A 13,318-nucleotide genomic window follows, 5' to 3' on the forward strand; every position below is an offset into this window, starting at 1 on the left:
TTACATATAATTGCCCGGAAAATGAGAAAGGCTTTTACTACGAAAATTAAACTTTATAATATAAAGTTTCATTTTTGTTATCGTCTTCATTTTAGTTACAAAAGTTATTGTTCATTATAAAGCACAATAAAGACGAATGGTTTTATCTCGGTTTATGAGTTAGGTTTAACGCCGGTCGTAAAGTGTTTGCGAATACCCGGGTTATGTATGTTTGCTTTATAGTTCACACACTCGAGAACCTTAATTATAACGATAAAATACGTAATATTATAACATGGCTATGTAGATTTGGTCATATGCCCACGGAAGCTTATAATATGTGAGTTCGACAGAAACTGTTGTTTTGTTTTTCAGCATGTTTTAATTTTCGCGGCGTTTCGAAAAGAGATGGGGATTATTACTTGAACTTCTCTACCGTGCTTAGGATTTTTCTGGATCTGGGCCACGTGCGTTGTTCTGACCCAAGCTAAAGTACTCACATATGATTTTGCTCGATCGAGCAATAACGTCGAGCAAAACCCGCGGCTCGGGATTTCGTCCACACATTCAGCATTGCTCGATAGTTTTATTCTAAATCGATATATTATTTAATTCTATCAAGCCGGCTTGATGCGAGCCTTCCAGCGGCTCGATGTGAGCCTTCGAGCTGTCAGTTTTTCGGTCCACACAATAATTATTATGTACTCGATTCAAAGTAAAACTAACGAGTAAAACCGCATGCGAATACTTAGCATAACAGTTAAAAAAAGTGCACAATGCCGCTAAAACTCACTTCACAAAGTTGCTATTGTATTTCAGTAAAGTTCGTAAGTCAAGTTTCTATTCCTTCTATGAATTCTGATAATATAATAATAACAAACATCCAAATACTCCAATATTTTTTTTACATAAAATAACTATTTTTCGCTACAACTAACGCCATCTGTGTCTCACGGGCTGAACTATTACGGCGCGTGCGAGCGACAGGTGCGCGAGCGCAGGTTTAAGGTCACGGGTAGTATTTTGAACTTTGATTTTACTATAATAAGGTTTAAAATGAATACTGGAGCGCATCGGTAATGGCTTAGTGATTGATTTACTTGAGAATAGGTGCAGGTTCGATCATCGTGTAAAGCTTTTTTTAAACATAATATTAAACATAATTTTCAAAATAGGTTTCAATAATGCTTATTCAGAAAAAAACGTGTTTTTTGTGCGAAACTAAACTTTTTGTGAATGGAACTTGGAAGCGACTAGTAACTAGAGTCTGTAGATTAAATTTATATTATAAAACATTTCGTTTATCGCTCAGCATCTTCTTACATCATTTCGTATTCCGTACCTAATAGAAATTATTTTGTGTACTTTCCTGGCGTTTATAAATTACTAGCTGTTTAACCGAGCTTTGCTCGGTATCCGATAAAACACGAATAAAATGACATTTTCTAAAAATGATTCCTAGCTAGATAGATTTATCGCCCCCGAAACCCCCTATATACTAAATTTCATTAAAATCGTTGGAGCCGATTCCGAGATTCCAATTATATATATATATATACAAGAATTGCTCGTTAAAGATATAAGAATAAGATATTCTCTTTACTAAACTTTATCATAATCCATTGAACGGTTTTAGTGCATTTAATATAAGGAAAACATATTTTGAACGAAGTTCTTGCTGAACGAGTAATAATATTATAATTCACGTGCCAACATCAGACATCAACGCGCAAGCTGCTCGCCATAATTGAACGCATGTGTTAAAATGTATGCAGTTATTGTTTGATCTTACTATTATAATAGAATGTTTTTATGGATTTTATTAAAGGAACTTCTTTAAATTTGTAATTGATAATAATTGTTCTTGGTTCTATTAACTTTGTTTCAATTAGTTTGGAACCGCCCAGCGCGGTAGAGCGGTTTTGCACGATTAGGTACTTCTATGCTTTTTTAATTTTGTATTTTTTATTTTTAAATAAATGGTGAATAGTTTATAAATTTGCAGCTTTTAGTGAAATTTCAACAATATAGTTTATTAAAAATTGTTATGTAATTTTTTAACAAATCGTTTTTATGTAAGATTCTTATAAGAGTTTAGAGTTTTGACCATTCTCATAAGTGTCTTATAAAATTCTGAAAGTTTTCTAGCACTGACTGAATATACGTGAACTCTATACAGTGCCCCTGTATACATACATACATACCCTAAAATTGTATTACTTTGATTTGTTACAACCCGTATAAGAACTGTAGGTGAGAAATGAGGGTTAAAAAAACAAGTGTCCCCTGCTTCTTAACTTTAGTTGTAGGTGATAATGATTTATGATAAAAAAAATATACAAAATAATAATACAATCATTATTAATAGTATATTATCTAATAAAAGAAAATTTATATAAAATACAATATATAAAACTATGATTAAACAATCCAAATCGATATTTCATAATAGCTCACTTTTATAGTTTAACAGCCAATTTTATTATCAGAGCTGTTAGAATTATAATTTAATATTAACTAATTGTGTATTTGTGTAGCACACACTATAGACGATAAATTTAAACGTAACAATATGACCAAAAATAAGAAATTTAATTTTTATATTTGGTTTTTAAAACACATAAAAATTATCAAAAATGTTAATTTATTAAAAAAGAGAGCATTTTTTTAAAGCAGCAATATGTTTAATAGTATTTTTAATTTAAGATATAAGTATCTCACTTAGCCACTTATTCCGTTATACTTGTGGCTTATGTTATAATGAGTTTGAATATACAATATTAGTGTAAATACCATTTTTATAATCTAATTACTATCTTAAAACTATGATTATTAAGTTAATTTGAGTATTATTTTTATTATAGCAAGTTTGATAGGTGCTCAAACTTATTTATTAAATATAAGTATTGCAATTCACAATTATATAGTGACGTCAAAAAAGACAAATATTGTTTTACAAAATATACTATAATAAATTATTAAGTAGATAACATTTTAAATTTTCTGAAAGAAATTTAGAATAAAAATAATTTAGGTACGAAAGATGTCGGTAGCAACTTGCATCTCTTAAATGTTTATAGTGTGCTCAAGGGTTAATAATAATTAATATACTGCAGAATATAAATTATACATATTTAATATTTATATCAATAAAATACAAACTAATAAAATCATAGTGCATTTTGTATAAATTATTGTAGATTAATATATTTAACACGTTACACAAGCAGGTTGGCAAATAAATAATAAATAAGAAAGAACAAAAAATAAAGGAAAGCGTGGTTTCCGTCGGAATGAAAAAAGACTTAACATATTTTATCTACTACTGTTTAATAAATTTCCCCAGAGAAGACTACAAATTGTCTAATTTACCATACCATAGAAAAGCTGATTTTCTTGGTCAACCGACTTTCAAAACGAAGGTTTTGTGTTGTAAAAGTATTATAATATACTATAATACTTTTACAACACACAGACAGACAGTGAAGTCTCTCTTTTCTTTACGGAACTCTAAAACAAAATCATAGTGCATATTGAATCGAAACTGGTCCCCGCCGTTTGCGGTTTATGGTATTATCGCCGAGTACAAATTGGAAACGATGTTTTTATAGGGCGCCATATAGGGCGGATAATAAAAAGGTTGCGCGTCCCTGCGCGGAACACCCAAGTTTATTGGGCACGACGCGTTATTTGTCACTCCTTATTTATATTTCCACTGTTGCGCTAGAGAACCAGTGGTTGAGAAACTTTTTTTATAACGGTTAAAAATGCAGTACATTTTGACATTTTACTACAAAAGATTTAAACACCCGTTGAACAGTTGATTAGAGAAAAATTCAGTACAAAATGGTCTCTAAACAACTGTTCCACAGATATTTAATCTTTTGTGGCAAGAACGATAATGTCAGAAAAATTTATTTAACTACGTTAAGACGAGTTGACAGATCGCAGCCAAAATTTACTGGTCATACGCAACATATTATAATAGTACGGTTATAATATAGAAATATTTTCTTTATTTTATATTACGATTTCTGACATAACGACGTTTTTGGTAAAAGTTTATAGGGTAGGTACCTAAACAGGATTATCATTTATCAGATACCTACCTATCTAATTATTATAGGTACATTATTTTATATTCTAAACAAATTTTCTATTTATTAGATATAAAAAATTGTAACATACTAAGCGGAAAAACGTACATTAGCATGTTTTTAGATTCATATAAAACTCAAATGTCACTTGATTTTCATAATCCTCTAGCATTTATTCAGAACGTTAGCGGATATCTGAGTTACTTAACGATATTATGTATATTTCGTATCTAGGAGAACCATCTATTTAGATGTATCTAAGTACGAAAAATAACAAAAGATGACATTTTAAGTTTTTCCTCTAATTTCAGCTCTATCAAGCAAGAACATTAAGCTAACTCTTAATAATGATTGCTGGTAATATTGTATTAAAAGTTAAGCTGCATCCTTTAAATTTCAAGGTCCTAGATTTATATTGCTGCAATTTTAAATTAAAAGCCTTCTCAAAATTAGATTATATTAAGAAATAGAACCACCAGTTGTGTACCCATTGCCTAAATTGTTAGAGTAAATATTGTACACATATTAGTGTTAATAAGATTGTCGCTTGAACTATTTTGTGTCACAAAAGACCGCCCAAACACCGACCGCACAAGAGTCCCGCCCTAAAATGTTATTCATACGTGTAAATTAGACGTGAGTAAAAAAATAATTAGACTTTTTATTTAAGTATGTATTAGACGCACACTATGGATATTTTCATATAATATGTTATGTTATGTTCGTGCCAATCTAAATTAATCTTAGTCTTTAAAGTTTTAAGTATACGATTAATGAAAAAGCTAATGTACTTTTTAACGCAAGAGGACATTTTTTGTTATCCTAAGTACGGATATTAAGTTTCCGTCACTGTTCACCGTATGTCATATTTTGTATGCAATCAAAATTTAGTAAGTCAATTTTGATTTTTGTGTATTTATGTTACTAATGCGATATTATAATATTATAATAGTTAACATCCTTACGGTCACGTGACAAAAACTTGACACTGATTCTTTATGGGAACCGATGCAGTGTTAAAGGTCAATCGATCGTAAAAAGTCGATAAAAATAAACCGCAACAGAATCCGCGAGGATTAAAAAAAAACAGATTCTAATTAATTTCAAATGCTTATAAGATTATTATCGGCGGTATAAACTCGGTAATAATTTATTCTATTTAAGCTCACCGGTCCTCAAGTACCTGACCTATGCACAACCTCGCGTTATGGGTACCAACCTGGTATTAAATTTACATTATTATAAGATGAGCCGTAGGGATGGGAACTGTCGATAAATTCGAGGTCATGATGCTCTATATCCAAACTTACTTATATTATAAATGTGAAAGTGCGTCAGTCTGTTTCTTAACTCCTCACGCTTAAACTGTTGTACCGATTTTGATGGGTATGAAGATCCTTTAGTCCCAGGAACGAACATAGGATACTTTTTAACCCGGAAATTTTACGGTTCATGATAATTATGATTGAATTTATTTTTAATCTTATGCAAGTTTGTGTTAAATATTTCTGTATTGTAATGAAGTTTACAAAACTTTAAAAGCTAAATCTAGATTAAAATGTTTGAAATTATGTTTATGTAATGCAATATTTTTATATCAAGGTTCAAAAAGTTAGATCACGAATAGTTGTTTATAGTTCTTAGAATTCGAAATCGAACATCACGACAAATATATTAGATAAGTGTCATTGTGATTTGTCAAACAATAAGCTTTTCGAAATTTCATTCGAAGCGAAAAATTAACAAGCATATTATCTAGTATAATATTTTAGTGTTATAAGTTACGGCCAAATGTCATCGGTTCATGATTATCAAACGGGTAAAGGCCAATAAGATAAAATCAAATCGATCATCTATGTTATTTCAAACAAAAATATATCTTTGTCGTTTTAGTAAATTAGATATATTACGATTTATAAATAAAATGGCGACAATTTAAGATATTAGGTGTCCGCTCAAATCTGTTGTGTTAAAACATCGTATAAATCACCTGTCATTTAAAAAATTAGGCGTTTCTATGCCCTAACCATTGATTCGATGTGAGTTATCGCTTTTGGTAGTGAAACATTTGTTATGTTCAAATGAGATAAAATTAAGTGTTTTTTGTTTCATGTTTCCAACCTAATTTGTTAACGAAATCATCGTGAGCCGTGGAAGCGATTTTTAGATTTTTATTAAACTAACTTTTGACCTGCACGATATTTATCCATTATACATTTTAAATTGTCGTCATTTTATAAGGTTTTTTTTATTCATAAATCACAAATTACATTTTTATCGATAGTATTATCTTATCGATAAATCGACAGAGTTATTCCTACTCTAATATACGGTGGTTTTATCGTCGATACTGTAGTTCAGATCATAAATTAGTAATTTATGTGATATGTGATGCTCAAGACGGGAGGAAAATATTGATACATAAAACAAAATCCCACCAGAGTTCAGCCGGTTTTGTGATGATGGGTAATAGTAAATTAGATTGGATACAATGTATATTCCAATATTGGCAAGAGTCTCTGCAATATTTGAATATGTATCATGAAATCTGTTTTAGTTAGACATTATATTTAGAAGATAAATAATGAAATAATTAAGATATTGTGCGCATATTGTTTCTTTCATTAATATCATTTTGTTACCAGCGAACAATATGTTTTTTTATTTGGTGTTTCTTGGTGTTAAGCTCATCATTTGATTCTTTGTACGGGAGCCCTAGATTTTTTTTTATTACTATCAAGCTATTTTTTGTGATTAACTTTATTTTGATAAGACGAACAACATTTTTATTTGCGAAAACTCTTGAAAGTATTGTGTATGAAATTTCTCTCTGTTAGCCACTATCAGAGATAGAAATTTCATATATCATGAAAAGGATTTCATACTTTGAATTGATGCTCCTAAAATATGGACTGTTTTATTTTAGGACAATGTTACTCTATTATTGTTATTTTTTTTAAATGACTATTAAAATCTATCGATATACAAAAAATCTGCTCCGTTCCAGTTCCAAGGGTTCTGTAATCAACAAAACTTGGTTGACTACTGAGCCCGAAAACAGAACCCTAACAAGCTGATTTTTGTATATTGGTAGGTTAATATTTATAGTGTGACCATCAAGTCAAAGTATGAAATCCTTTTTATTTCTGTTAGCTACCACTTTCAAGATTTGTTGCAAATAAAAATGTTGTTCATCTTGTCAAAATGAAGCTACTCACAAAATATTATCTTGATAGTAATTAAAAAAAATGTTCTAGGGCTCGACCTGTACTATCTGATGTATATTACGCAAAAGACGAGAAATTTTGAAATAATGACGTCATTATGGTCCGTTAATTGTTTTCAAGTATTAATTAGTGCAGTCCGACTCGCAGAGACCTTGCAAGGTTTTATCGATTCACTTATCGAAGTTTTGCGCATCCCTAGTTTATTTTTCTCAAACAATTAAAAACATCTAGGTCATAACCAGTTCCATGATGTCATCGTCGCAGTCCCGACACTGTTTCTCATATACTCATAATATTTACTCATATTATATATCCGGGATTCTGACGTTGATTATTTATCAAGCAGATACATCGAGGTGAAATTCGAAGTGTATAGATAACAATGCCTTAAGGTGACACGGTCAGCACGTGAAAAATCGCTATAAATTAAATGTAAGCTTTATCGGCTTTGGAATTTGGTATAGAGATGACCTTAAAATCTTCAAAAATATATGGCGCTATGTCACGCGTTCGAAATGTGCTTTTGAAATATGGGAAACGTGTTAAAAGATTATAATTCTGGCCCTATTTCACACGGGGCACACCCACAAAGCCTAGTTATTTTGTGATTCTTAACTTTTTTTGTGATAATTGATTCTAGTAACGGATAAATTATCTTTATTAATAAATTTTATATCTTTATGCTTCTCTTACAGATAACAGAATATAATTTTTTACATTTTATAAGATGTTACACCGTGACTTTGAAATTATTGGAGTTTGTGTATTTATTCGTTTTAAATAGGTGCGAGATCATTGAAAGAGGATTCAAGGAAGTTTATTTTAACTTGGAATTTAAATTGGAATGTTTTACTCAGTACAAAATAAATTATGTATTTGATGATGTAAGTGCTCCCGTCATGTAATGAACATATTAAGATGTAATGAACATAAGGGCGCGTTATCGGAAGGTTTCTGAAGATATTCTAGTACTGAAGGTCCTATTGCTTGTCCTAAGGATACAGAGCAATATAATATTATCATGGTTCCACCTTCAAAAAAATAAAAAAAATTGTCAGCGGTTCTTGGGTGCTGACTGCTGACTGCTTCTTTTCCCCGATCTTGACTTTTCTGAAAAAAAAAATTCTTTATGAAGTCATTACTGAGATTTATCGCTCGTATTAATAATAAACACGTAAAAGTTAAAGCGATATCCTTTAATGTGGCCGCAAAAATTAATACGGAATAATCAAAAACCCAGCGTGAATCTCAACATCGGCCGTAGGTATGGCATTTAATGACCCAACGACGGGCGCATTCATTACGGGAAATGGAATATGTCACCGCTCCCCCTCTAGTGATCTACAAACCCCCACTTGGCAGTCAATGCCCCCGTAACGGTACAGGCGGGGCCTGTGCGCCGAACGCCAATCCGCGCGTGCGCCGCCACGCGCCCGTGATCTAAGCGAATGATCTAGTGTTCTTGTCATTTCGCAAGCTTCCGATTGGTCGGAGATAATCGCACGAATTCGGTGATCTAATTTAATCATGCGGCGTGTTCGGATCGAATCGTGTGGCGTAAGTTTCATAATCGAAAAGCGCGACCCGATCTCTCGCAACACCTATGCGGGTCGTCGATAAAATATCGAGAGGCACCTGCGCTCGGGACAAATAAATTACTGGGAAGCGAGGAGCCGACTGAATAGCCGCCGCGTCATACGGTACGTGTTTTATGGTGCGACATAGAGAAAGTAACGGTGAATCTACGGCGCGGCCTTCCCACCCGGGGCCCGCGTGTCGACTGACAGATGAGCGCGGCTTAACCTCTGATAATGGGAGGGAGGGGGACGGAGATAGGGCGCGGCGGGCGAGCGAGCGGGAAGGGAGACGTGTCTTCTTCGGTGATGGTGAAGTGCAAGATGAGTGTACAGTCACACACGGGCCGCAACCGAGAGAGCCTCGGCACGGTCGATCCCGATTCGCGCTGCGCGTACGCACGCGCGCTCTATATTTGAATCGGACGATTTTGCACAATTTGTGCGAATCGTAGTGACAGATTGTGCGGAGTGTGCAAACATGATGATAGCAACAGTTGAGTGAACTAATTAACTCTTTTTGTATTTTGCGGACCTGCCTTCCAGACCGTTTTCAACCACAACAGTAAGTTTTATTTATTTTATTTCAATAATAATATTTTAATTTTTTTTTCTTGTAATTGACCTTAAATCCTAGCTTACGTTGTTTTAAATTGCCTCAATTTATCAACTTATACTGTGGGGCTTATACATATTTTTAAAGTCCATTAATTTTTCTTTTGCACAATTTTTTCAAGTAATAAAATTGCAAAGCAATCTTTCACTATCGATACAATATCATAAAAGAAAATGTTTAATTCAGAAAATAATCCACACTTAATTTGACTTTTAATTTTATATATATTTGCTAAGAATATGATCTTTCGTAGCAGTTGGCAGCAGTTTTATCATAAGAATAATAATATTATTTAGTATTTTAGCTGCACTCTATCCGACTCCTTATATTTTTCTTAATTTATATTTAAGCTCTTTTAGATCTTCATCTCTGCTTATAGCGTCATCACATCCTAAACGTTTATTTGTTTTTCATTATTTTTTCGTGATGAGTTTTGATGTGCTCTATCAAACATTATTTCATGCTACAAAAATAGATTTTGATGTGTACTTGATCGTAGCACGTGTCAAAATCAGTTTGATGTTGATCGATCATCACAATTACAACCTCTGTGCGACCTTGTCTATGAAGTGATCAGTTTTTGTTGCATACTGACACGGACATTATATTGATGGAAATTGTTTTATGCGGCAACCTTTATTTATAATGTTAATAATCTTGAAGTTTTTAACTTCTTCTTTTTCTACTTTTGGATTCTACGTTCTATTACGATTATTGTATTAAACTGTTTTCTTTTTTTGATTGCAGAATAAAATGCCTCAAAAAGTTAATGATAAACAGCTCTTATTAATTCCAAATTTGAATGTGCCGACAAATACAATATTTTAATTAAAATATCATTAAAATAAGGATAGGGATATCTTTACTACGGAATTTAAGATAGTGACACCAAAAGCATAAATATTATGAATACAGTATCTCAAAATATTCAGTTTAAATTTAAATATAAAAAGAGAGTAATATGAAAGAAAAGAGCCGCTCCAATAAAGATAATGAGTGAACTTTTATTTAACGATAAATTGATTGAGCTAGTGTGAAACACTTTCGTGGGAACTATGGCCGACTAATTTAGTTTCAATGTAATTTGGGAGATACATGAATTCTTATGTATATTAGAAATTCTCCACTAAACTAATAGAGGCTTAACTGACTTCCAAAGAAGAGTATAATATAGTTGAAAAGTTAGGATGTTTTGTAATATAAAATTAATTACAATTAGAGAGATAAATAATATATATAATAGATTGCAACTAGAGCTAAGATAAAAAAAAACGGTTGGACTAATTTGGCTTTAGTTAACCTTAAAATAATCGTATTAGAGAAGACGTAATTCTACCTATTGTGGTAAGATATTCTTAAGATACCTAAGAGCAATTATTTTTAATAACAATAACAATTATTATAGGTGTAATAAAACATATTATACTGAACAGATCTAATTTTAGAACTAAAACTTCTGAGTTGATAAAGGAATTCTGTACGATAATTTAATTTAGATATAAAAATCTGTACGATAATTTAATCTTTACTCTACATCAACAAAATAATATTATCTTAAAATATAAGTAGAATTTTTATTCTTTTATTTAATTTTAAATTATCTTTTTAATGCTGATCGCTTACATTGTTAAACATAGATTATCTGATAACGTAAATAAGTACAAAGACTGACAGGAACAATAAATAGTAATAAAAATTGGGTGTCAAGAATGACTGGATACTCAAAGATATTTGAGCCATTTGGCGCCTCAAACTTGTTCAATTCATCATTATTTATGTATTTAGATAACCTAGGTCCCATAAAGTCAGTTTTAAATATCAACATCACAATAATATTCAAATTATAACTTAATACGTATTTAGATTCACAAGCTTTACGAAATATTTTGCTTTGAAATGTTTTGAATAATTGACAAATCTTTTGAGAAAATAACATACTACATTTTAAACTAGATGACACCTGCAACTCCTTTGCCCAAAAATTTGTATATCACACGGGAATCGTACATTATTTTGAGATAACAATTATCCTACATTCTTTCCAAGAACTCAGTATCTCCATACCGAATTTTTACGAAAATTGGTTCAGCGATTTGGGCGTGGAGAGGTTACAGACAGACAGACTTTCGCATCTATAATATTAGTATGGCTGTCAACCTACATGTTACATAAACATTAGAAAGAAGCTGATGATTCATTTAAAGATATGTTTATGTTTAAAATATTATCTTATCCCAAAAGATAAAAGATTATAATCAATTAATAGACTTAGAAGCGTGGGCTGCATACAGAAAGTTTGCAGGATCTTTTACTTTTTATTCTTGGTACACAGTTCTGAAAAAATACTCATTGTGGGTTTGTAGAAGTCTTCTAAAACATTTATAAGGCATCTTATTGGTTTAAGTAGCAAGTATCCTTATCATTTTAAGTAATTTGTTTAATTGTATTTCTACTATTAATATAAATGTATTTAATGTGTCTGTCCGTCTGTCTGACATCTCTTTACGCTCAAACCACTTGACAGATTTTTCTGAAATTGGGTATGGAGATATTTTGAATCCCGGGAAAGGACAAAGGATACTTTTTATTCCCGAAAGATGTGCGGTTCCCGTGCGATAACGAATGTTGACGCAACGGAGTTGTAGCGTCATCTAGTCTTAATATACTTATGCAACCAATAAATATGTCGCCGCATATTTTGATAAGACAACGGCACTTTAATTTCTTTGGAGTTGACACCATACAACATAATATTATTATTTATTAAATTGTTATTATTAGATTTTGAAGATTAATCTGTTTTGACGTGATCAAAACGTAGACGTTAAAAGCGTAATTGAATAAAAATAATCAGTTAGTCTTCAGCTACTTTTTGTTACTATTTAGCATACCTAAATCTTCCATACTAATATTATAAATGCGAAAGTGTATCTGTCTCCTCTTTACACCCAAACCACTGAACCGATTTTGATGATAGAAGATACTTGAGTTACGGGAAAAGACTAGGTAAGGGTACAAGGGTACTCTTTATTAAGGCAATGGAGTTGTAGGCGACATCTAATAAAAATAAATAATTACATCTTTAGCTACTTTATGTGATTATTTGGCATACATAATGCTTATTTTTTAGGTGGAGGAAACTTATAAAATAAAATCAATAAAATCACGACATGTCACATTATTATACTTTATCTATAACGTGAAATAAAATAATGTGCTCACTTTGATAATAATAAATCTTAAAAATTCAAAATTCAAAAGACATAAAATATACTTTTTATTGGTACAAATGAAGATTAAATTCATTAAAACCGTATTAGAATGAAGTCAAATTTAAAATAGACTAAGCGTTCGCTGGAGGTCTATTTAAGGGTGAGTCACACTGTCGCAAACGCACCGCTTTTTTGCATACTGAAACGAACATGATAACTAAGCAAACGTTGCTTGATAACAATACAGTAAAGTTATTTTTAGCACGTGTAGACAGATTAAATTATGGATGATAAATTAAAACGAAAAAATACTGAAAGAGTGAATATATATTTTGTGAAATAATCTGAGATACTCTGTGCCGAGAAATGATACGCGATACTATTTATTATAGAATTGATGCGACAAAGTTGCGGAAAAGTCTTATACAATATACAATAATTAATATAGTTTATAATATTATGATTGCGGCGATGACTTGAGGTACAATTAAAAAATAATATAACAATTGACAAACTATATAAATAAACTATCTTATAGTAATAGAACTTCAGGAATTTACATAATGACATAATTTTAATAATACATCATAGCTACCGCTTTGAAAGTGATCGA

General features: G+C 31.3%; 1 protein-coding gene across 1 annotated transcript in view; it reads left to right on the forward strand.

The window, feature by feature from the left end:
- Window positions 1–9,229: 9,229 nt before the first annotated feature.
- Window positions 9,230–13,318, forward strand: part of LOC121738817 (protein embryonic gonad-like) — a 126,309-nt gene continuing 122,220 nt past the window's right edge. Inside the window, exon 1 of the mRNA XM_042131068.1 lies at window positions 9,230–9,442. The gene's annotated coding sequence lies outside the window, so the exon portion shown is untranslated. The remainder of the gene's footprint in view (window positions 9,443–13,318) is intronic.

This window comes from Aricia agestis, chromosome Z (assembly GCF_905147365.1).
Source record: "Aricia agestis chromosome Z, ilAriAges1.1, whole genome shotgun sequence".
NCBI lineage: Eukaryota > Metazoa > Arthropoda > Insecta > Lepidoptera > Lycaenidae > Aricia > Aricia agestis.